The sequence below is a fragment of the Saccopteryx bilineata genome, chromosome 2, assembly GCF_036850765.1.
Source record: "Saccopteryx bilineata isolate mSacBil1 chromosome 2, mSacBil1_pri_phased_curated, whole genome shotgun sequence".
In the NCBI taxonomy this organism is placed as follows: domain Eukaryota; kingdom Metazoa; phylum Chordata; class Mammalia; order Chiroptera; family Emballonuridae; genus Saccopteryx; species Saccopteryx bilineata.
In genome coordinates, this window is record NC_089491.1 from 176,737,734 (window position 1) to 176,761,365 (window position 23,632).

At 40.7% G+C, this 23,632-nt stretch overlaps 1 protein-coding gene and 1 pseudogene across 16 annotated transcripts in view; one reads left to right on the forward strand and one right to left on the reverse strand.

Moving 5' to 3' along the window:
- R3HDM2 (R3H domain containing 2) overlaps positions 1 to 23,632 on the reverse strand; it is a 240,913-nt gene that overhangs the window by 170,683 nt on the left and 46,598 nt on the right. The window lies entirely within an intron of this gene.
- Positions 11,484 to 12,081, forward strand: LOC136323069 (small ribosomal subunit protein eS8-like; annotated as a pseudogene).

The following is a 23,632-nucleotide window of genomic DNA, read 5'->3' on the forward strand; positions in this document are numbered from 1 at the left end:
CAAACAAGCTCCCCCGCGGCACTCAGAGCAGAGTAGCTTAGAAGAAGGGAGCTTCCGGGTCTACAGGAGTGAGTGTTAGGGTCTGAGCTGCAGTGCCCGCACCCACGTGGCTGAGGGATCACCGGAGGGCGGGCGGCAGCGGGAAACGGAAGCATAGTTCTGTTGGCAGGGGCGGAAGCCGGCTGGCCACCACTGGGCTCAGGTTGTGAGCTCAGTCTTGCCCGGCTGGGGAGGAGGGGGCGGGCAAAAGCAGTCAAGCCCAGCTGCCGGCAGCCTGTAACCCAGCCTGTGGGAGAAGGGCAGGAACCCTGGAAAGGGTGGAAACCAGTCCCTGAGCAAGGGCGCAGGAGCACAGCCTTGCCCCGCCCCTCGAACCCAGGCTTATGGCCTGACTTGGGAGCCAGCTCCTCCCGCGGGGGTGGAGCCAAAAGCCCAGAACAGGCGGAGTTCCACTACTGAACTGAGCATGGGCACACAGTCCTGCCAGCTGGTAGAGCCAAGGCTAGCAGACATTCCATGAGCGGGCTCCTTCTGCAAGGGCGGGGCAAAAGCCCAGAAACAAGCAAAGACCTGCAGCTGAGAAAAGGTGCTCACCAGTGCCCTCAGGACCGAGCATAACGTCATCCACGGAGGCGCAGCAAAGGCCAAGGCCACCAAGGCTTGTGCACCCGAGCACGTAATCACAGCCACTCCCGTGAAGAGAAAATGCGGAGGCAGAGAAATGCAACACGAATGAACCAAGAGAAATCCCCAGAAAAGGACCTAAATGAATCAGATATAACCAAATTAACAGATGCAGAGTTTAAAATGACGATTGTTAGGATGCTCAAAGATATTAGAACAACAATAGATGGTTATTACGAAAACCTAAATAAAGAGATAGCAAATATAAAAAAAGACATTGAAATAATAAAAAAGAATCAGAAATGACAAATACAATATCCGAAATAAAGAATACAATGGAAGGAATTAAAAGCAGGATGGATGAAGCGGAGAATTGAATCAGCGAGTTAGAGGACACAATAAATACAAGCACGGAAGCAGAGCAGAAAAAAGAAAAGAGACTCAAAAAGTCTGAGGAAACTCTAAGAGAGCTCTGTGACAACATGAAGAGAAATAACATCCACATCATAGCGGTTCCTGAAGAAGAAGAGAAAGAACAAGGGATAGAGACTTTGTTCAAACATATCATAGCTGAAAACTTCCCTCAATTAAGGCAGGAAAACATCTCATATGTTCAGGAAGCACAGAGAACTCCATTAAGGAGAAACCCAAAGAAATCAACACCAAGACACATCATAATTAAAATACCAAAGCTAAATGATAAAGAGAAAATATTAAAAGCTGCTAGAGAAAAAAAGACTATCACCTACAAAGGAGCCCCCATAAGGATGACTTCTGACTTCTCAACAGAAACACTTGAGGCCAGAAGGGAATGGCAAGAAATATTCAAAGTAATGCAGAAAAAAGAGCCTACAACCAAGACTACTTTATCCAGCAAGGCTATCATTTAAAATTGAAGGAGAAATAAAAAACTTTACAGACAAAAAAAAAAAAAAAAAAAAAAACCTCAAGGAATTCACTGCAACCAAACCAAGGCTGCAAGAAATGCTAAGGGACCTGTTGTAAACAGATCAAAGGAGAAAAAGAATATAGCAAAAGAGGAATACAGTTTTAAAGAAGAAAATGGCAATAAACAACTACATATCAATAATAACCTTAAATGTAAATGGATTAAATAATCCGATCAAAAGACATAGGGTAGCTACGTGGATAAGAAAACAGGACCCATACATATGCTGTATACAAGAGACACACCTTAAATCAAAAGATGCACACAGACTGAAGATAGAAGGATGGAAAAAAATATTTCACGAAAATGGAAATGAAAAAAAAGCTGGGGTAGCAATACTTATATCAGACAAAATGAACTTTAAAACAAAGACCATAGTTAGAGATAAAGAAGGTCACTACATAATGATAAAGGGAGCAATCCAAAAGGAAGATATAACCATTAAAAATACGCACCTAGGCCCTGGCCAGTTGGCTCAGTGGTAGAGTGTCAGCCTGACGTGCAGAAGTCCCGGGTTCGATTCCCGACCAGGGCACACAGGAGAAGCGCCCATCTGCTTCTCCACCCCTCCCCTTCTCCTTCCTCTCTGTCTCTCTCTTCCCCTCCCGCAGCCAAGGCTCCACTGGAGTAAAGATGGCCCGGGCACTGGGGATGGCTCCTCGGCCTCTGCCCCAGGCGCTAGAGTGGCTCTGGTTGCAAAAGAGCGACACCCAGAAGGGGCAGAGCATCGACCCCTGGTGGGCGTGCCAGGTGGATCCCGGTCGGGCGCATGCGGGAGTCTATCTGACTGTCTCTCCCCGTTTCCGGCTTCAGAAAAATTCAGAAAAAAAAAATACGCACCTAATATAGGAGCACCTAAATATATAAAGCAGACTTTGATGGACTTAAAAGGCGAGATCAACAGCAATACTATAATAGTAGGGGATTTCAATACCCCATTAACATCATTAGATAGATCCTCAAGAAAGAAAATTAACAAAGAAACAGCAGACTTAAAAGACATATTAGATCAATTCGATTTAATAGATATCTGCAGAACCTTTCACCCTAAAACAGCAGAATATACATTCTTTTCAAGCGCTCATGGTACATTCTCTAGAATAGACCACATGTTAGGGCACAAAAGCAGTCTCAACAAATTTAAGATGATTGAAATCATATCGAGCACTTTCTCTGATCACAATGGCATTAAACTAGAAATCAAACACAACAGAAAAACTGAAAAACATTCAAACACTTGGAAACTAAATAGCATGTTATTAAATAACAAATGGGTTAACAATGAGATCAAAGAAGAAATTTAAAAATTTCTAGAAACAAACGACAATGAGCATACATCAACTCAAAATTTATGGGACACAGCAAAAGCAGTCCTGAGAGGGAAGTTTATAGCATTACAGGCATACCTCTAGAAGCTAGAAAAAGCTCAAATAAACAACTTGACCCTACATCTAAAAGAACTAGAAAAAGAACAGCAAGTAAAGCCCAGATGTAGTAGAAGGAAGGAAATAATAAAGATCAGAGAGGAAATAAATGACACAGAGGCTAAAGAAACTATACAGAGGATCAATGAAACCAGGATCTGGTTCTTTGAAAAGGTAAACAAGATCGATGAACCTTTAACCAGACTCACCAAGAAAAAAAGAGAGAAGACTCAAATAAATGAAATTAGAAATGAGAGTGGAGAAATAACAATTGACACAACAGAAATACAAATTATTGTAAGAAAATACTATGAAGAACTGTATGCCAAAAAACTAGACAACCTAGATGAAATGGACAAATTCCTTGAAACATACAATCTTCCAAAAATCAATCTGGAAGAATCAGAAAACCTAAACAGACCAATTACAACAAATGAGATTGAAACAGCTATCAAAAAACTCCCAACAAAGAAAAGTCCTGGGACTGATTGCTTCAAAAGTGAATTCTACCAAATATTCAAAGAAGAACTAACTCCTATCCTTCTCAAGCTATTTCAAAAAATTCAAGAGGAAGGAAGACTTCCAAACTCCTTTTATGAGGCAAGCATAATTCTGATTCCAAATCAGGCAAAGACAACACAAAAAAAGAACATTATAGGCCAATATCCCTGATGAATTTAGATGCAAAAATCCTCAACAAAATATTAGCAAACCAGATCCAGCAATATATGAAAAAAATCATACACCATGATCAATTGAGATTTATTCTTGGGAGGCAAGGCTGGTACAATATTCGCAAATCAATCAATGTGATTCATCACATAAACAAAAGGAAGGAGAAAGACCACATGATAAGTTCAATAGATGCAGAAAAAGCATTTGATAAAATCCAGCACCCATTCATGATCAAAACTCTCAGCAAAGTCGGAATACAGGGAACATACCTCAACATGATAAAGGCCATCTATGACAAACCCACAGCCAACATCATACTCAATGGGAAAAAATTAAAAGCAATCCCCTTAAGATCAGGAACAAGGCAGGGGTGCCTCTTTCACCACTCTGATTCAACATAGTTCTGGAAGTCCTAGCCACAGCAATCAGACAAGAAAAAGAAATAAAAGGCATCTAAATTGGAAAAGAAGAAGTAAAATTATCATTATTTGCAGATGATATGATATTGTATATAGAAAACCCTAAAGTCTCAGTCAATAAACTACTAGACATGATAAATGAATTCGGCAAGGTGGCAGGATATAAAATCAATACTCAGAAATCAGAGGCACTTTTATACACTAACAATGAACTGTCAGAAACAGAAATCAAGGAATCAATCCCCTTTACCATTGCAAACAAAAAAAATAAAGTACCTAGGAATAAATTTAACCAGGGAGATTAAAGACTTGTACTCAGAAAATTATAAAACATTGATAAAAGAAATCAGGGAAGATACGAACAAGTGGAGGCATATACCGTGCTCATGGTTAGGAAGAATAAACATCATTAAAATGTCTATATTACCCAAAGCAATTTATAAATTCAATGCAATACCGATTAAAATACCAATGACTTACTTCAAAGATAAAGAACACATATTCCAAAAATTTATATGGAATCAAAAGAGAACACAAATAGCCTCAGCAATCTTGAAAAGGAAGAATAAAGTGGGAGGTATCACACTTCCGGCTATCAAGTTATATTATAAGGCCATTGTACTCAAAACAGCATGGTACTGGCATAAGAACAGGCATATAGATCAATGGAGCAAAACTGAGAACCCAGAAATAAACCCACACTTTTATCAACAACTGATATTTGACAAAGGAGATAAGAGCATGCATTGGAGTAAAGACAACCTCTTCAACAAATGGTGTTGGGAAAATTGGACAGCTACCTGCAAAAAAATGAAACTAGACCACCAACTTACACCACTCACAAAAATAAACTCAAAATGGATAAAAGACTTAAATGTAAGCCGTGAAACCATAAGCTTCTTAGAAGAAAACATAGGCAGTAAGCTCTCCAACATCTCTCGCAGCAATATATTTGCTGATTTATCTCCATAGGCAAGTGATATAAAAGACAGGATAAATAAATGGGACTTTATCAAACTAAAAAGCTTCTGCACAGCTAAAGACAATAAGAACAGAATAAAAAGACAAACTACACAATGCGAGAATATATTTGACAATGTGTCTGATAAGGGGTTAATAACCAAAATTTATAAAGAACTTGTAAAACTTAATACCAGGAAGACAAACAATCCAATCCAAAAATGGGCAAAAGAAATGAATAGACACTTCTCCAAAGAGGACACACAGATGGCCAATAGGCATATGAAATAATGCTCAACATCACTAATGATTAGAGAAATGCAAATTAAAACCACAATGAGATATCGTCTCACACCAGTCAGAATGGCGCTCATCAATAAAACTACACAGAATAAGTGCTGGTGAGGATGTGGAGACAAGGGAACCCTTCTGCACTGCTGGTGGGAATGCAGACTGGTGCAGCCACTGTGGAAAACAGTATGGAGATTCCTCAAGAAATTAAAAATTGAACTGCCTTTTGACACAGCTATACAACTGTTAGGAATATACCCCAAGAACACCACAGCACTCTTTGAAAAGAAGAAATGCACCCCAATGTTTATGGCAGCATTGTTCACAATAGCAAAGATCTGGAAACAGCCCAAGTGTCCATCAGAGGATGAGTGGATTAAAAAGCTTTGGTATATATATACTATGGAATACTACTCAGCCATAAGATATGATGACATTGGATCTTTTACAACAACATGGATGGGCCTTGATAACATTATACTGAGCGAAATAAGTAAATCAGAAAGAACTAAGAACTATATGATTCCATACATAGGTGGGACATAAAAATGAGACTCAGAGACATGGACAACAGTGTTGGAGTTACAGGGTGGGGGGGAGGAGAGGGAGGGGGTTGGGGGAGGGGAGGGGCACAAAGAAAACCAGTTAGAAGGTGACAAAGACAATTTCATCAATGTCACCGCATCAAAATTAATAAAAAAAATGTGTCTCATGGCTAATTCAGACAGTTAGAAGAATAGTATAAGGATGCTAATTCTGCTTCTCAGGCCACATCCTGCAAAAGGGGCCCCAAGCAAATTGGTGATTTGGCTCCTCTGATTTTGCCAATTGGATTTAAAAAAAAATAGGTCAGGAACGCCCTGAAATGGAACTAATAATACATGAGCATAAGTGTAAAGGACTTTTAGATACTGGAGCTGATGTATCTGTAATTGCTAAGCTACATTGGCCTCCTTCCTGGCCCACTCATGCAGTAGCCACAGAATTACAAGGTATAGGGCAGAGTAAATCCCCTCAACAAAGTTCTAGTTTTCTACATTGGGAAGATTAAGAAGGTCGTTCTGGATTTTTTAAGCCTTATGTGTTCCCTGGATAGCCAATCAATTTGTGAGGTAGAGATGTTTTGAAAAATTTGGGAGTTATTACTTGTCAGTCCTAGTGGTTTAGTCAGTACTCAGATGCTTGATTGAGGATTTTTTCTTACCAAGGGTCTAGGGAAAGAACAGCGAGGAATTCTCACCCCCATAGAAGTGGCACCCAATACCAGAAGGTGTGGATTAGGATATCAAAATTTAGCATAGGGGCTTGGGTAGCTCCTGCTACCTCAATAATGCACTGTGCAGACCCAATTACTTGGAAATCAGATAATCCTATATGGGTAGACCAATGGTCCGTTTCTCAGGAGAAACTTAGGGCAGCTGCTCAATTGGTACAAGAGCAGCTACAGCTTGGGCACATTGAACCATCTAATAGCCCATGGAATACACTTCCATATTTTGATCTTGTTGCCTCCTAGATTATCAAGGGGCATAGGCGACCCTTACAGCTTATAGGTTTTGAGCCTCAAAATTATTGTTGCTCCTTTTTTCAAAGGATCAACAACAATGATTCTGGGAAACTTACACTAAATGGCAAATCGCTCTTGCAAATCAATGGACAACTTTATACTGAAACTGTCAACTTAAAATCAGCTCAAAGTCTAAAATTATATGACATTATCATGGCTTTTCAACATTTGCCATATTCCCCCTTTAATCTATATACAGACAGCAAATATTTACTTATGGTGTTTCCACTATAAAGACTGCTGTCTTAGGGACAAATGCTGATGAACTATTTCAGCAGTTCCTCCTTCTTCAAAGACTTGTATGTCAACATAGAGCTCCATGATTCATAGGACATACTCGAGCTCACTCCATGCTTCCTGGAGCTTTAAGCACAAGGCAATGCCCTTTTTTCTTCTTTTTTTCTTTTTTTCTTTTTTTTTTTGTATTTTTCTGAAGTTGGAAATGGACAGGCAGTCAGACAGACTCCCGCATGCGCCCGACCGGGATCCACCCGGCACGCCTACCAGGGGGGAATGCTCTGCCCATCTGGGGTGTTGCTCCGTTGCAACCAGAGCCATTCTAGCGCCTGAGGCAAAGGCCACAGGGCCATCCTTAGCGCCGGGGAGTGGCTTTGCTCCGGTGGAGCCTTGGCTGTGGGAGGGGAAGAGAGAGACAGAGAGGAAGGAGAGGGGGAGGGGTGGAGAGGCAGATGGGCGCTTCTTCTGTGTGCCCTGGCCAGGACTAGAACCCGGGAATCCTGCACACCAGTCCGATGCTCTACCACTGAGCCAACTGGCCAGGGCCTAGGAATGCCCTTGTTGATCAAGCTACCCAAAAGAAAATTATTTGGAGCAACCATGACAGATCGAGCAATTCAGTCTCATACTATTCATCACCAGAACGCTGCAGCCCTGTGTAAACAGTTTCAACTTTCTCGGGAAGCAGCACGGCAGATTGGGAAATCCTGTCCAAGGGGTCCTATACTACAATCTTCCCCTTCATTTGGAGTTAACCCTCAAGGACCCCTACCAGGACAACTTTAGCAAATGGATGTTACTCACATACCTTCATTTGGCAAACAGTCCTATGTCCACGTTACAGTGGATACATATTCTGGATCTATAGTAACCTCTGTCAGAACAGAAGAGGCTGCTAATCATGTTATAGCTCATTGTCTGTATGCACTGTTCTATTATTGGATTTCCTAAACTGGTTAAACTGAAAATGCTCCTGCATATGGAGCAAAAGCATTTACTGTATTTTGTCATTCTTACAATCTTTAAAGTTAAGGTATTATGAAAGTGTACCCAGCAAATATTTTAAGGTCAATTTAAAAAAATTTAAAAGGGGGTAGTCATATCCTGGAACTCCTACAGGTCTATCATATCATGCTTTTTATTTAAAAAAATAATAATTTAAATTTCTTTTGAATGCTGATGAACAGGAGATGCCAAATCTTTTTCACCTGCAAACTACTACCTTCTTTATTTGATCCAGCTAATAACACTGTTTTGTCTTTTTCCAAATAGCTCCAGATATATGGAAAAGATTTATATAGGTGGATGGGTATCCTCAAACCCCTCAGCGAGATCATCTGAGCATGGCTTTTAAGATACCTAGAGGCAGAAAAAGCCCAATAGATATCAGGGGAACTACCAGCTTTTAGGATATGCCCTTAAAGGCTCCAACGCCCCAAAGGGGTCTCATAGGATGCCATCTGGGTCCTGCTTCAATAGTGGAAAGGAAGTTCATTGAGTTAAATAAAGCCTGCCAGACTTACATGCCTCTGCTGTGAGGAAACAGGGACACTGGAAGGTAGGCTTCCCCCTCGCTCCTCTAAGGGAGGGTTCAGTCTCTTCCAGCCCTGCTCCAGCCACCTATGACCTAACCTTGCCCAGAATGCTAGGGTTTGCCACTGAAGGCTGAAGGTGCCCAGGGCCGTCAGCCCCATCTATGACACTGTGGACGAGCCTAGGGTATTTCTTCCAAGAAGCAGGTAAACTTATCTCATTTGCACAAGGGCCACTTAACTATGTCTTGCCTGGATAGTCAGGTTTCTTATTCTTCCCTCGGATATCTCTGTTGTGGGTGTTGACAGTCCTATTTTCTGCTGCTTTGTTTAATATATAGTGTTTCCTTTATTCCTCCTACCTCAATGCCCCACTCATATTTCAGGCTGGGACCTACTCCTAATTTAGAGCTCTCTTTCCCCCTTTTGCCAACTTCTATTATGAATCTACCTTTGCCACCCAGCTTAGTGTATCCCAAGGTTCTCTTTACCAAGCCACAGTCACAGAACTCCAGGGAAAAGCAACCTGGTCTCATCTCTCCAGGCAGAGGAGAGCAGAAGCTCCATATCCACACATGCTGCAGATGGCTTTTCCAGTCTACCTAAATCATTACCAGCTAGAAGCAGCGGTCATTGGGACTTGGACATGAGCTGCAAAGTATAGAATTGTGACAACAATTCCAGTGCCATGTGGACTTTTCCTGGACTCCTGCTCCTTGTGACAGCTCATAACAGACTGAACTGGGGTTGGGTTGCATTTTTCAGGGATTTGGCATGGTGTTGGGGCCAACTTGGACTTGGTGAACATGTTAAGGACACTACTCTTTTATGGATTCTTGCTGTATTGGCCAAGAGTTTGCTTAAAGGCTTTAATCACTGTAAAAAGACAAAAACAAAATAGAAGACTGTATAAAGAAGATGTGGCACATATACACCATGGTATACTATTCAGCCATAAGAAATGATGACATTGGATCACTTACAACAAAAATGGTGGGATCTTGATAACATTATACAGAGTGAAATAAGTAAATCAGAAAAAAACAAGAACTGCAGGATTCCATACATTGGTGGGACAAAAAAATGAGACTAAGAGACACGGACAAGAGTGTGGTTGTTATGGGGGGCGGGGGAAGGGAAGGAGGGAGAGGGGGAGGGGTACAAAGAAAACTAGATAGAAGGTGATGGAAGACAATCTCTCTTTGGGTGATGGGTATGCAACAGAATTGAATGACAAGATAACCTGGACATGTTTTCTTTGAATATATGTACCCTGATTTATTGATGTCACCCCATTAAAATAAAAATTTATTTATTAAAATAAAAAAAAATTTTAAGAAAGAATAAATAAAAAAAAGATTACCCAAAGAAAGACACAAAGCCCAGGAAACAAAGAACTCACCATCTAAATAGTAACCAACCAAGAGTGCTGGAAAAGAAATCCAGTGGAGTACTTACTAATATCAAGGGTTAATTTATAGCCTCTTAATCCTTTTTTTGTTTTTATTTTTTATTTTTGATAAAGGCAGGGAGAGAAAGACAGGAACACTGAGCTGCTCTTGTATGTTCCCCACCGGGAATCAAACTGGCAAACTCTTCACTCGGGACGACTTTCCAACCAACAGAGCTATCTGGCCAGGGTTTTTATTTACTGATTGATTTTTAGACAGACAGAGAGAGAAAGGGAGAAAGAGGGGAGGAGAAGGGAAGCATTCATTTATTACTCGACTCAGTTGTTTATTCATCGGTTGCTTCCCGTGTGTGCCCTGACCAAGGATCAAACCTGCAACCTTGTTTTTTCAGGAAGATGCTCTCACCAACTGAACAAACTGGCCAGGGTGTCCCTTTATCCTTTAAAAAAATATTTTTAAGTAACTGATTTTTCCTCTCATTATAAGAAAAATCTATGTTCTTTGTAAATAAAAGATAAGCAAAAATAAAATAAAAATCATCCTGCTACCTTCTGCATAACATTTTGCCTCACTAAATATTAAGTCCTTTGAGGGCAGCTCATTTCTCAAAGGAACACTGGTCCCTCTCTCCTATAACTCATCTATGGAAGTCCCAGCAGGGAAAAAAGGATGTTAGGAGGAAGTACATACGATTAATTCAGTAAGAGTAATAAGCAGATTTGTTTTTCAATTTTCAACATTTCACCATTTGTATAAACTCAGGATCAGAAAAAATATACATTGCATTTTTATGGGTTTTTCTTGATTTACAATAATTTTATGGCATTTTTTCAAGTGTTCTTAAAACTTCTTACGATAGTAGCAACGAAGTCCTATATTTTTGATTGCCAAATCAGGTAGTAAATACTGTACTTCATATTCACCACATATGCAGTTAGAGGAGGGGAGACAGTGAGACAGACTCTGCATGTGCCCCAACCCAGGATCCATCTGGCAATCCATCTGGGAACAACTCTCAAATCAACTGAGCTACCCTCAGCACGGGGCAGAAACTTGAACCAATAGAGCCACTGGCTGCGGGAAGGGAAGAGGGAGAGAAGGAGAGAGGAAGAGAAGCAGACAGTCACTTCTCTTGTGTGCCCTGACCAGGAATCGAACCTGGAATGTCCATATGCTGGATGACGCTCTATCCACTGAACCAACTGGCCAGGGCCTTGTTCTTTTAGATTATATTTAAATTAATCAAAATAACCATTCCTTTTATTTGCTAGTTCTTATGTTAAGGTCCTACCCAACTCCAACAGATTTTCACATTTCATGTACAGTGAAATGTACAATAACAAGTTTCTTCTCAAAATATCCTATACTCGCTCTTTTCAGTCGGGGCTGAGCCATGAGCACCTCTTGGGACAACTGGCACAAGCATCACAAGACCAGTGGCAAGAGAAAGCCCTGCCACAGAAAGTGAAAATATGACCCGAGAGGCCCTGCTGCCAGCACTAAGATTAGTCCCTACAGCATACACACAGTCAGCATGCAGGAAAGCAACAAGAGGTACGTAGACAATTTCTCCTGGGGCTCTGAGTGTTGTATGTGCAAAACAAGGATTAGTAGTCTACAGTGCATCCAAGAATGAATGGTCCCCACTAATACCATAGTAAAGAATTACCTCATGCTACCGACAACTCACAGTACCAACATTGGTAGGAGTCCCACTAAATACTGCCCCTGAGCCCCAAGAAGGGCACCAAGCTGATTCCTGAGCAGGAAGAGATTTTAAACAAAAAAATGATCCAAGAAAATCCAGAAATATGATGAAAGGAAAAAGAATGCCAAAATCAGCCATCTTCTGGAAGAGCAGTGCAGTGGGCAAGCTTCTTGCATGTACGGCCTCAGGACCAGGCCAGTGTGCCCAAGCAGATGGCTATGTGCTAGAAGGCAAGGGGCTGGAGTTCTAGCTAAGGAAAACCAAGGCCCAGAAAGGCAAATAACCCCCTTCCCTCCTATCTTAGCTCATGTAATAAAGATGTTTACTGTTCTAATGTGCCTGTGTGTGTGTATCCTACACTAATCTGAATTCACAATTCACACATATGCAAAGCAATTCCAGAGTCATAAAATTCACCCACAAGTTACCCAAGTGTAATGCTCACCTAATCTCTATCTCAGATGTATCCCCTCCTCTATCCAAGTGAAGTACAAGAACTATACTTATCAAGCATAATTTGTGCAAAGGGGAAAAAATAGTGGATAGCCTTCAGCAATTCACCTAAGAAAGGAAAAAATTTATCCCTTTCACACCCAGAGCCTAGGCTCTGACAAGTTTTCAGCAACAGTAAAATAAAATTCTCAGAATAGTTCTGACTTTTCACTGAACTGTGTCTTAATGAAGTAGTCTGGGCAACAGTGCAAAAATTAATTTGAAGCTACATTTCTTCTTCCTTACTCTGAAAAGCTGAATATTGTCTGTCTTAACTATTTGAATCCCCAGAGATTACAATTCTGCAGGAGCTCTACATGGTTCTAAATTTAGCCAAGTAAAAGAAATGGTTGGAAGGCATGCAATTCATTTTAATATCTGTACTTCTATGTTGCTAGGCAGCTAATTTCTTAAGTAATCTTAAAGCAGTCATCCACATAAAATAATAAATACATATAAACCATATAATCAACAAATAGATTAGTGCCGGTGTTAAGTAAAACGTTATCTATAGCTTGTAGACATGACCAATTTCCCTCCTTCAAAAATATATTCTACGTTTCCACAGAGATGATAATAGGCAGGATTCTACGTATTTCAACATAACATGCTAATAGCACATTATTCCTTTCCTTACACCTTATTTATCTGTTTCCACATCAAAGAAACTTACAGATAGCTTTAATGGGTTTCACCTTCAGTGCACGTTTTTGTAGAGAAGACTGCTATGTCTGGTTTCATACAGCATCCTAGACAGATATTCTCAATCTGTTGGACCACAGTGATTGGGGTGTACCAGATCCCAATTCTAAGGCTAAGTCTATTTTGGATTTTCTAAAACACCAGACCTCACAAGGAGCCATAAAACCATACTCCAACAGAAATGTTCAACACAACAAACACCCTAACTTCATGTCATTTCCTAGACTGTACTGAACTGACAGACCAATATGCAAAATGTATATAGAGATGAATGCAAGTTTGATTCAAAGCACAAAGTATATATAAAAGTTCTGGTTTAGAACTTTCCCTTTCTAAGGAGATTTTAATTCAGATATTAGAAGATACAAAGAGGAAAACAACCCTTAAGTGACTACCTCACAGGAGGAAAAAGCCTGGATTACATGAAAGGGCATGAAAACTTGTTTTCACTTTCACAAGTCATCACCAAGTTAGGAAAAAGAAAAATACAGATGGTCCCAAATTATAATGCTTTGACTTAAGATTTTCAACTATATGACATGAAAGCGATGCGCAGTCACTAGAAACCATAATTTGAATTTTGATCTTTCCCCAGGCTAGCAATATGTAGTATGATACTCTCTCATGATGGTGGGTAGTGGCCATGAGATGATTTTGCCTAACTGCAGGCTAATGTCTAAGTGTTCTGAGCACATTTAAAGCAGGTAGGTTAAGCTAGGATGTTCAGTAGGTTAGATGGGTTAAATGCATTTTGATGTGTGATATTTTCAACTTTCAATGGGTTACTGGGTTATAAGCCTTTTGTAAATCAAGGTGCATCAGTACAATACCAATTTTCTGCTCAATACTCATCTGTCATAGCAAGTCATTATCAGTGCCTGTAACTCACTTTGTTCTGAGAAATAATTCAACTTAGACACTTTATTATTAAGCATATCTGGATCTTGGGTCTAGAATCCATTTTTTTTTTTTTTACCAGAAGTAATTGAGCCCATGAAAATAGCAATGGATAGATAATTAAGAATGAGAAGCAATTTCCCTCTAAAGGAATCAAGGTTCCTTGCAGAAAGGATTGATTCCAGGTCTAGAAGTAAAATACAACATAAGCCTAAATCACCTTCTTGTGTCAGAGTGTAAGAAAAGTGTTCAAAACATACCTGTTCAAAAGAACACAGAATTCAGTTTGAAGGGGCTTCTATTGACCAAATTATGGCAATTGCTGTATTTAATACTGAATATATATAGTCAGTGTTTTTAATGTTTACAACAATGGACTGTAACATATTAAGTTTTTAAAAATATCAAATCTGTAGTGATCATCAAAAACAAAAATAAAAAAAGGAGGAGAAATCAAGTTCTTCTTTATAGACTAACACCAACTAGTAAATGCAGAAGAAATGAGAAAATCAACATTTTGCAACCACCAATATAATAACTGATTAAGGTTATGGATGTTAAGGCCACTAGGTAAAATACCGATGAAATGAAGAGTCACATAATTTTAACAGTATCATCCCTCAGACTGTTTTATAATTACAAAGGGGAAAAGGTACCTTTATAAAGAATAAATGTAGTTGACATCAACCTAAGTGATCAAACTTAGTAATACCAATAATAGGACAAAGTGATACTATGTGCACAGAAAAATATACATCTTCTTGCCAAAACTGTTTAAGCTGAATCTAAACATGACATATCCAAATTGTAAAACATTCTTCAACAGAACTGGCTTTGGCTCTCCAAAATTATCAATGACATAAAAAAAAAGAAAAAGAAAAGAACTGCTCTGGATTAAAACATGACAATTAAATGCACGATCCCTGAATAAATCCAGGATTGGAAGGAAAGCTAGAAAGTAATATCGCAATTATTAAGATCATTGAGGCCTGACCTGTGGTGGCGCAGTGGATTAAAGCGTCGACCTGGAATGCTGAGGTCGCCGGTTCAAAACCCTGGGATTACCTGGTCAAGGCACATGTGGGAGTTGATGCTTCCTGCTCCTCCCTTCCTCTCCCTCTCTCTCTCTCTCCCCTCCTTCTCTCCTCTCTAAAATGAATAAATAAAGTCTTTAAAAAATATATATTTAAGATCATTGAGGATATCTTAGTACAGACTATATATAATTATATTACCCTAAAATAAGTACTTTAAATGTGATAATGAGTTTCATAATAGTATAGTGGTAATATAGAAAAACTTTGTTTTTAGGCAATATATGCTTAAGAAATTTTGGGGTGAAGTTTCCTGTCTGTAATTTTCTAACATACTAAATAAAAATTCCTAATACACAATAAAAAATAATGTATATATATGTAGGTAGGAAAGGAATGAAAGAAGTAAAATGAAAAAGAGAGAGGAAACAAAAATTAGTGTGAGAGCCCATGTAGCAAAATAGTTAATAAATATAAGTAAAAGACATGTTGGTATTCATAGTATCACTTTCAACTTTTCTGTAGTTTGGAATTCTACAAATAAAAAATCTGGGTTAAAAAAAGAACAAGAAAACAGTCAGTGAAAAGAAGAAAGTAACCTATAAAGGAAAGCCCATTAGGTTATCATCAGCCTTCTCGGCTGTAGAAACGCTATAAGTCAGAAGACAGTGTAGCTAAATATTCAAACAATGGAAAGACAAAAATTGTCAACCAAGGAATATATCCAACAAAGTTATTCTTTAAATATGAAGAAAAAATAAAGGCTTTTTCAGCAGAAGCTGAAGGAATTTATCAACAGAAAACCTCCATTGCAGGAAATACTTAAGGGGGTTATTCTATATGAAACAAAGGAAAAAACAAGGGTCACAAAACTATGAATAAAACCAACAACAAACTTACAGCATGAACAGGAATAATTTATGACAACAAAAACATAAAAGAAGAGCCAGACCAGGTGCTGGTACAGTGGATAGAGCATTAGATGGGATACAGAGGACCCAGGTTTGAAACCCCGAGGTCACCAGCTTGAGTGCGGGCTCATCCAGCTTGAGGATGGATGGATTCACCAGCTTGAGCACAGAGTTGCTGGCTTGGGTGTGGGATCATAGACATGACCCCATGGTCACCAGCTTGAGCCCAAAGGTCACCGGCTTGAAGCCCAAGGTTGCTAGCTTAAGCCCAAGGTTGCTGGCTTGAGCAACGTCTCACTTGCTCTGTTGTAACTCCCTGGTCAAGGCACATATGAGAAAGCAGTCAATTAACAACTAAGGAGCCGCAACGAAGAATTGATGCTTCTCATCTCTCCTCCTTCCTGTCTGTCTGTCCCTATCCCTCCCTCTCTTCTGACTTTCTGTCTCTGTAAAAAAAAAAAAAAAAAAACCATAAAAGAGGAGAGGGTAGGTCTGAATTCGCAAGAGTACAGAGATCACACACATTCAAAAGAAAAAGGACTACTGTATATATGAAACTTTCTTTTTGATAAACCTAATGGTAACCACACACACACACCTTAGACACATAGCTTTAAAAAAAAAGGAAACAGAGGAAAGAAGTAGGAAATACCACCAAACAAAAACAACAGATAGAAACACAAAGGAAAAGAAACAATGGAGACACAGAGCTACCAGAAAACAAAAGATAAAATGGCTACAGGAAATCCTCATACATCAATAATTACCCTACATGTGAATAAACTGAATTTACCAATTAAGAAGCACAGAATACCAGATTGGATCAAAAAACAAAACCCTATGCTGCTTTCGGGGGACACATCTAAGCTACAAAGACAAATTTAGACTTAAAGTGAAAGGGTGTAAAAGTTTCTCCAAGCAAAAAACATCCATAGAAAAATATACATAGCCATACTTATATCTAACAAAATAAACTTCAAGAAAACAAAGGTAACAAGAGATAAAGACGGACATTTTACACTAATAAAGGGGATACTACATCAAGAAGTCATAACATTTCTTAATACACATGGACCCAATCAGAGCACCAAAATATATAAAGCAACTACTAACAGAACTTAAAGGAGACAGTAACAAAAACATAATCATAGATGGGGACCTTAATACTTCATTGACAGCGCTAGACAGACCAATCAAACAGAAAATCAATAAAGTATCAGCCTTAAATGACACATTGAACCAAATGGACATAATTGATTTTATATATATATATATAATATATATATTATTATATATATTATATATATATATATTTTTTTTTTTTTACAGAGACAGAGAGTCAGAGAGAGGGATAGATAGGGACAGACAGGAACGGAGAGAGATGAGAAGCATCAATCATCAGTTTTTCATTGCGACTCCTTAGTTGTTCATTGATTGCTTTCTCATACGTGCCTTGACCATGGGCCTTCAGCAAACTGAGTAAAACCTTGCTCAAGCCAGAGACCTTGAGTCCAAGCTGGTGAGCTTTGCTCAAACCAGATGAGCCCACACTCAAGCTGGCAACCTCGGGGTCTTGAACCTGGGTCCTCCACATCCCAGTCCGACATTCTATCCACTGTGCCACCGCCTGGTCAGGAACGGACATAATTAATTTTTATTGAACCTTTCATCCCAGAATATGAGATTATACATTCTTCTCCAGTGCACACAGAACATTCTCAAGGACAGACCATATGATGGGTCACAAAACTAGACACAACAAATTCAAGAAGATTAAAATTATACCAAACACAATACTTTGAAATTAGAAATGAACTACAAAAAGGAAAAAAATAAACTTACAAATATGTGGAAATTAAACAACATACTACTAAAGAATGACTGGGTTAAAAAAAAACACAAAAGGTGAGATCAAAAGATATATAGAGACGGCCCTGGCCGGTTGGCTCAGTGGTAGAGCGTCGGCCTGGCGTGCAGAAGTCCCGGGTTCGATTCCCGGCCAGGGCACACAGGAGAAGCACCCATCTGCTTCTCCACCCCTCCCCCTCTCCTTTCTCTCTGTCTCTCTCTTCCCCTCCTGCAGCCGAGGCTCCACTGGAGCAAAGATGGCCCGGGCACTGGGGATGGCTCCTTGGCCTCTGCCCCAGGTGCTAGAGTGGCTCTGGTCATAACAGAGCGACGCCCCGAATGGGCAGAGCATCGCCCCCTGGTGGGCAGAGCGTCACCCCCTGGTGGGCGTGCCGGGTGGATCCCAGTCGGGCGCATGCAGGAGTCTGTCTGTCTGTCTCTCCCCGTTTCCGGCTTCAGAAAAATACAGAAAAAATAAATAAATAAATAAAAAGAAAAAGAGAGAAAAAAAGATATATAGAGACAAATAAGAATGACAGTACAACATATCAAAATATCTGGGATGCAGTGAAAGCAGTAATAAGAGGAAAATTTATATCATTATCGGTCTATCTCAAATCCCAAGTAAACAACCTAACATTACCTCTGAAAGAACCAGAAAAAAAAGAACAAAAGCAATCCAAAGTAAGAAGAAAGGAAATAATAAAAATCAGCAAAATGGAAATAGAGAACAAATAAACTACACTAAGAAAAAAAAAAAGCCCTGGCTGGATAGCTCAGTTGGTTAGAGTGTCATCCCAAAGCATGGAGGTTGCTGGTTCGATCTCTGATCAAGGCACATTGTCTCTCTCCTGCTCTCTCTTTTTCTCTCTACAATCAATAAAATGAACACTTTTTTAAAAAAATACATTTTGAAATAAAAAGAAAAACACATAAACAAAATCAGAAATGAAAGAAAAGTTACCAGACATCAGATATACAACGGATTGTACTAGGATACTAGGAAAGGTGATATGCCATCAAATTCAATAACCTAGAAGAAATGGATAACTTTCTAGAAATATATAACCTTCCTAGACCAAATCACGAAGAACTGGAAAACCTAAATAATAAACAGTGAGGAAAATGAAACAACCATCAAAAATATCCCAAAGGAGGGAGCTGAAGGAGGGTATGGGGGGACAAATGGCCATAGAATTAGGCACCTGAAACTTGTATAATTAGGTTAACCAGTGTCACTCCAATAAATTCAATTTTTTAAAAAAACCTTCCAAAAAATAAGAAGTCCAGGACCAGATGGTTTCACTTATGAATTCTACCAAACAGTCAAAGAAGATTTTGGTAGCTATCCTCTTCAAACTGTTCAAAAAAAATAGTAGAGGCAATAATACCTTAAATATATATATATATATATAATATATATATATATATTATTCATTTTAGAGAGGGGAGAGAGAAAGAGAGAGAGAAGGGGGGAGGAGCAGGAAGCATAAACTCCCATATGTGCCTTGATCAGCCAAGCCTGGGATATCGAACTGGTGACCTCAGTGTTCCAGATTAATGCTTTATCCACTGTGCCACCACAAACCAGATGAAGCAATACCTCCTAACACATATCTTATGAGACCAACATAACCCATATACCAAAACCTGGCAAGAACAACATACACACAAAAAAACTACACACCAATATCTCTGATGAATACAGATTCAAAAATCCTAAACAAAATACTAGCAAAACAAATACAATAATACATTTACAAATAATATATCACAATCAAATGGGGTTTACTCCAGGGGCACAAAAATGGTTCAACATACGCAAATCGACCGATGTAATACACCACATTAACAAAATAGGATAAAAGTCATATGATTTTATCAATAGACACAGAAAAAGCATTTGAGAAAAATACAACTTCCATTTACAATAAAAACACTCAATAAAATAGATATACAAGTACCTCAACATAATAAAGGCAATATATGACAAACCCTCAGCCAATATCATATTCAATGGTGAAAAACTGAAAGCTTTTTCTCTAAAACCAGGAACAAGACAAGGATGTTCGCTCTGACACTCTTATTCAACATAGTTCTGGGAGTCCAGAACAATATAGTTCTGATAGCCAGAGTAATCAGGCAAGAAAAAGAAATAAAAGGCATCCAAATTGGGAAAAAAGAAGTAAAAGTGTCACTTTCTGAAGATGACATGATTCTGTATAAAGACTTCACCAAAAAACGATTAGAGGAGATTCCAAGATGATGACAGAGTAGGCGGATGTTCCAACTGCCTTCTCCTAGGACCAAACTGAATTACAACTTAATTTAAGAACAATCATCTTGAAAAACCACCTTTGGACTACACAAAGAGAAGTCTATAACCAAGGATCACAGAAGCCACAACGAGACTGGTAGGAAGGGTGGAGACACAGAGAAGGGCTGCCCTGCTCCCAGGAACTAGCAGTAACAGAGGGTCCAGAGGAACTCTCACTGAAGGGAGGTTTGCCCTGAGAGGTGAAGGGTCCTAAGTCCCAGGCTGGGTGCCACAGCATAGAGCCCCAGAGCCTTGAAGAGGTGCCCACACAGCATTTGGTGGTGAAAAGAGCTGAGGTTTCTGGATGTGAGAAAGGAATAGGAGCTCTGTCAAATACAAGCTTCATCTTAAAGGGCCACCACAGAAAATCTCATTCACAGCCACTTATCTGAGACTCCAGGTGGGGAAGAGCTGAGAGGACTAGAGTTACATGAGAAAAGTGTGAAGTTGGAGGCCCAGGGAGAGACACTGTGGGGGACAGCAACTGGAGCCCCTGTGCTGAGCCATTCTTCAATACTGCAGTCTTTCTTGGATGGAGCAGTACCCTTTGAGTGGCATCAGCGTGGAGGAAAACAACTGCTCCACCCTTGGGGATCTCTCCTGCCCCACCCTATGGAGACCTGGCCATTCTGAGAAGTCAGCCAGCAAGCAGGGGATGCATCAATGACTCAGTCTGCTGGCTCTGAGGCTAGAGTTTTTCACCACATGCCCCCGAGTCTATGACTGGTGCTTCGACCTCATGGGAGACTCACTATAAACTGTTTGGACTGTGAGCAGACCACACCTCTGGGTCTCAGAGGCCACCCTACTGAAGTCTGTGATAAAATGTCCATGGACAACTGACACCTACAGCTGAGGGGTAGAGCCACACCTACCACCCTTCCTAATCCCTGAATTGCCCAGGCTCTAGACCAGGGGTCCCCAAACTACAGCCCACAGGCCGCATACGGCCCCCGGAGGCCATTTATCCGGCTCCCATCGCACTTCCGGAAGGGGCACCTCTTTCATTGGTGGTCAGTGAGAGGAGCATAGTTCCCATTGAAATACTGGTCAGTTTGTTGATTTAAATTTACTTGTTCTTTATTTTAAATATTGTATTTGTTCCCGTTTTGTTTTTTTACTTTAAAATAAGATACGTGTAGTGTGCACAGGGATTTGTTCATAGTTTTTTTTATAGTCCGGCCCTCCAACGATCTGAGGAACAGCGAACTGGCCCCCTGTGTAAAAAGTTTGGGGATCCCTGCTCTAGGCTCTACCAAAGGTTTTTTCAGTGGTCGAGCCCAAGAAGCAGCCAGTAAACAGAAGCTGCTAGAGGCAGGCTCAGAAAACCTTGGCCTTTTCTGGAATTTCCCCCAGGCCCAGTGTGGGTAAAAGCCAGCCTAGGTGTGTGGCTTGGTATTTCCATATGCACCAGGGCCCAGCAGAGGCAGCCACAAACTCTGGATTGCTTGTAGCTCCAAGAAGGTTTCTGAGGGCCAGTCACAGGCAGTGTCCCCAACGGGTCTGCACCAGGTTCCCTACAGGGAGGCCCAGGGATGGCACATCCAGTGGCCAGCTGTGGATAGCATCTGTTCAGAACCTAACAACCCTTGCTGGTGCCGTATCCTAAAGAAGGGTTCCTCACATCGGGCCCATCTGAGGAGAGTTCCACTTTCTGTGATCAGCACCAGCACAGCAGCTCATTTGCACTGGACAGGGTGGAGCTTCACAGTCAGTCAGCCTCAGTGCTGGATATCCTGCCCCACTGGGCTAGGTTCCACAGGGGGAAGAGAGAGAGGCTTGGAGCATGAACATTTTAAAGTTTGGGTCCCCACGAGCCTGTTATTGGGTCTGGTCGAGCGGCTTAGCCACTCTCTCTGGGGGCACAGTCAGCCCCAGAGAAGGATTCTCTCAGTTTTCCTCCCTGAGCCCAAGGTCTCACCAGCTGAAAGAAATTCTGCAGAGGGGACTGTTGGCTCCACTCAATCTGAACCTGCTGCTCACCTTGCTGGGAAGAAATAAAATTTGAGTATTCAGTAGTGGCTGAGGGATTAGGCTTTGGAGTAGGGGCTGCTTTCCCCACACTGAACTCCTGACCAAGAGAACCCTGAAGTAGGGGGCCCCACTAATGATGTATTCTCAGCCTCAGCAGCCCTAACCCACCAACCTTGCAACATGTAGATAGGGTTGGTTGGATGAGGCCAGTCTGAGCCCACACTACAGTATTTCTACAGAAGACTCTGTGGAAAGACCAGGCAGCTTCAAGAGAAGGTGGAGCAGCTGAAAAGTGAAGGCAAATCTTACAGAACTTGGGACTTTCATACAGCTGCTGTCATCTCTAAGCAGGAGGAAGCTAATCCTTATAAGGATATTGGTCCCTCCCACACTACCCAGGCACAGAAAAAACAGACACAAACAGCAAACAGAGTAGTAGCTCCAGACAGGTATCACACGGCAGGTTACAAACAACTGCTGACGCCAACCCAAGAAGACTTAGAACCAACACAACCAGTAGTGGGTGGCAGACAGCACCAACGCTAGACTCAGCTAGCTACCCAAGCAGCACACCACCCAAAGGAGCAGTCCAGCAGGCACCAAACACTGTAGAGAATAAATATACCCAACAGGACAGACACTGCACAGTGTCTAAAACAAATGATCAAGGTTGACCCTTAGAGCCAGCTAGCCTGAAAGGATAACTGCACCCATGAAAGGACCAACTGCATTCAATCTACCCTCAAGAAGCATTCCTAGAGAAAGAAAATCAGGTGGCCTGGAGTTCAGTACCACCAAGCCCATCTTACTTATAAAGACACCATAACAAATTGCAAAGTCAGACAGCACTACCTAATATGCAGACAAAGAAATACGAACCAAATGAATCAACAAGAGAAATCCCCAGAAAAAGAACTAAATGAAATGAAAGTAACCAAACTACATGACACAAAGTTTAAAATGATTTTTAGAATGCTAAAGGATCTTAGAGCAACAATGGATGGTGACAATGAGAACTTAAACAAGGAGATAGCAAACATCAAAAAGGACATTGAAATTATAAAAAAAAAAGAACCAGTCAGAAATGAAAAACACAGTATCAGAAATGAAGATTGGCCCTGGCTGGTTGGCTCAGTAGTAGAGCGTTGGCCTGGCGTGCGGAAGTCCCGGGTTCGATTTCTGGCCAGGGCACACAGGAGAGGCGCCCATCTGCTTCTCCACCCCTTCCCCTCTCCTTCCTCTCTGTGTCTTTCTTCCCCTCCCGCAGCCAAGGCTCCATTGGAGCAAAAGATGGCCCAGGCGCTGGGGTGGCTCCTTGGCTTCTGCCCCAGGCGCTAGAGCGATGCCCCGATGGGCAGAGCATTGCCCCCTGGTGGGCATGCTAGGTGGATCCTGGTCGGGCGCATGCGGGAGTCTGTCTGACTGCCTCCCCGTTTTCAGCTTCAGAAAAATACAAAAAAAAAAAGAAAAGAAAAGAAGATTGCACTCGAAGGAATCAACAGCAGGCTGGACAAAGCAGAGTATCAAATCAGTGATTTAGAGGACAAGATAAACGAAAGCACAGAAGCAGAACAGCAAAAAGAAATGAGGCTCAAAAAGACTGAGGAAATTCTAAGAGACCTCTGTGACAACATGAAGAGAAATAACATCTGCATTATA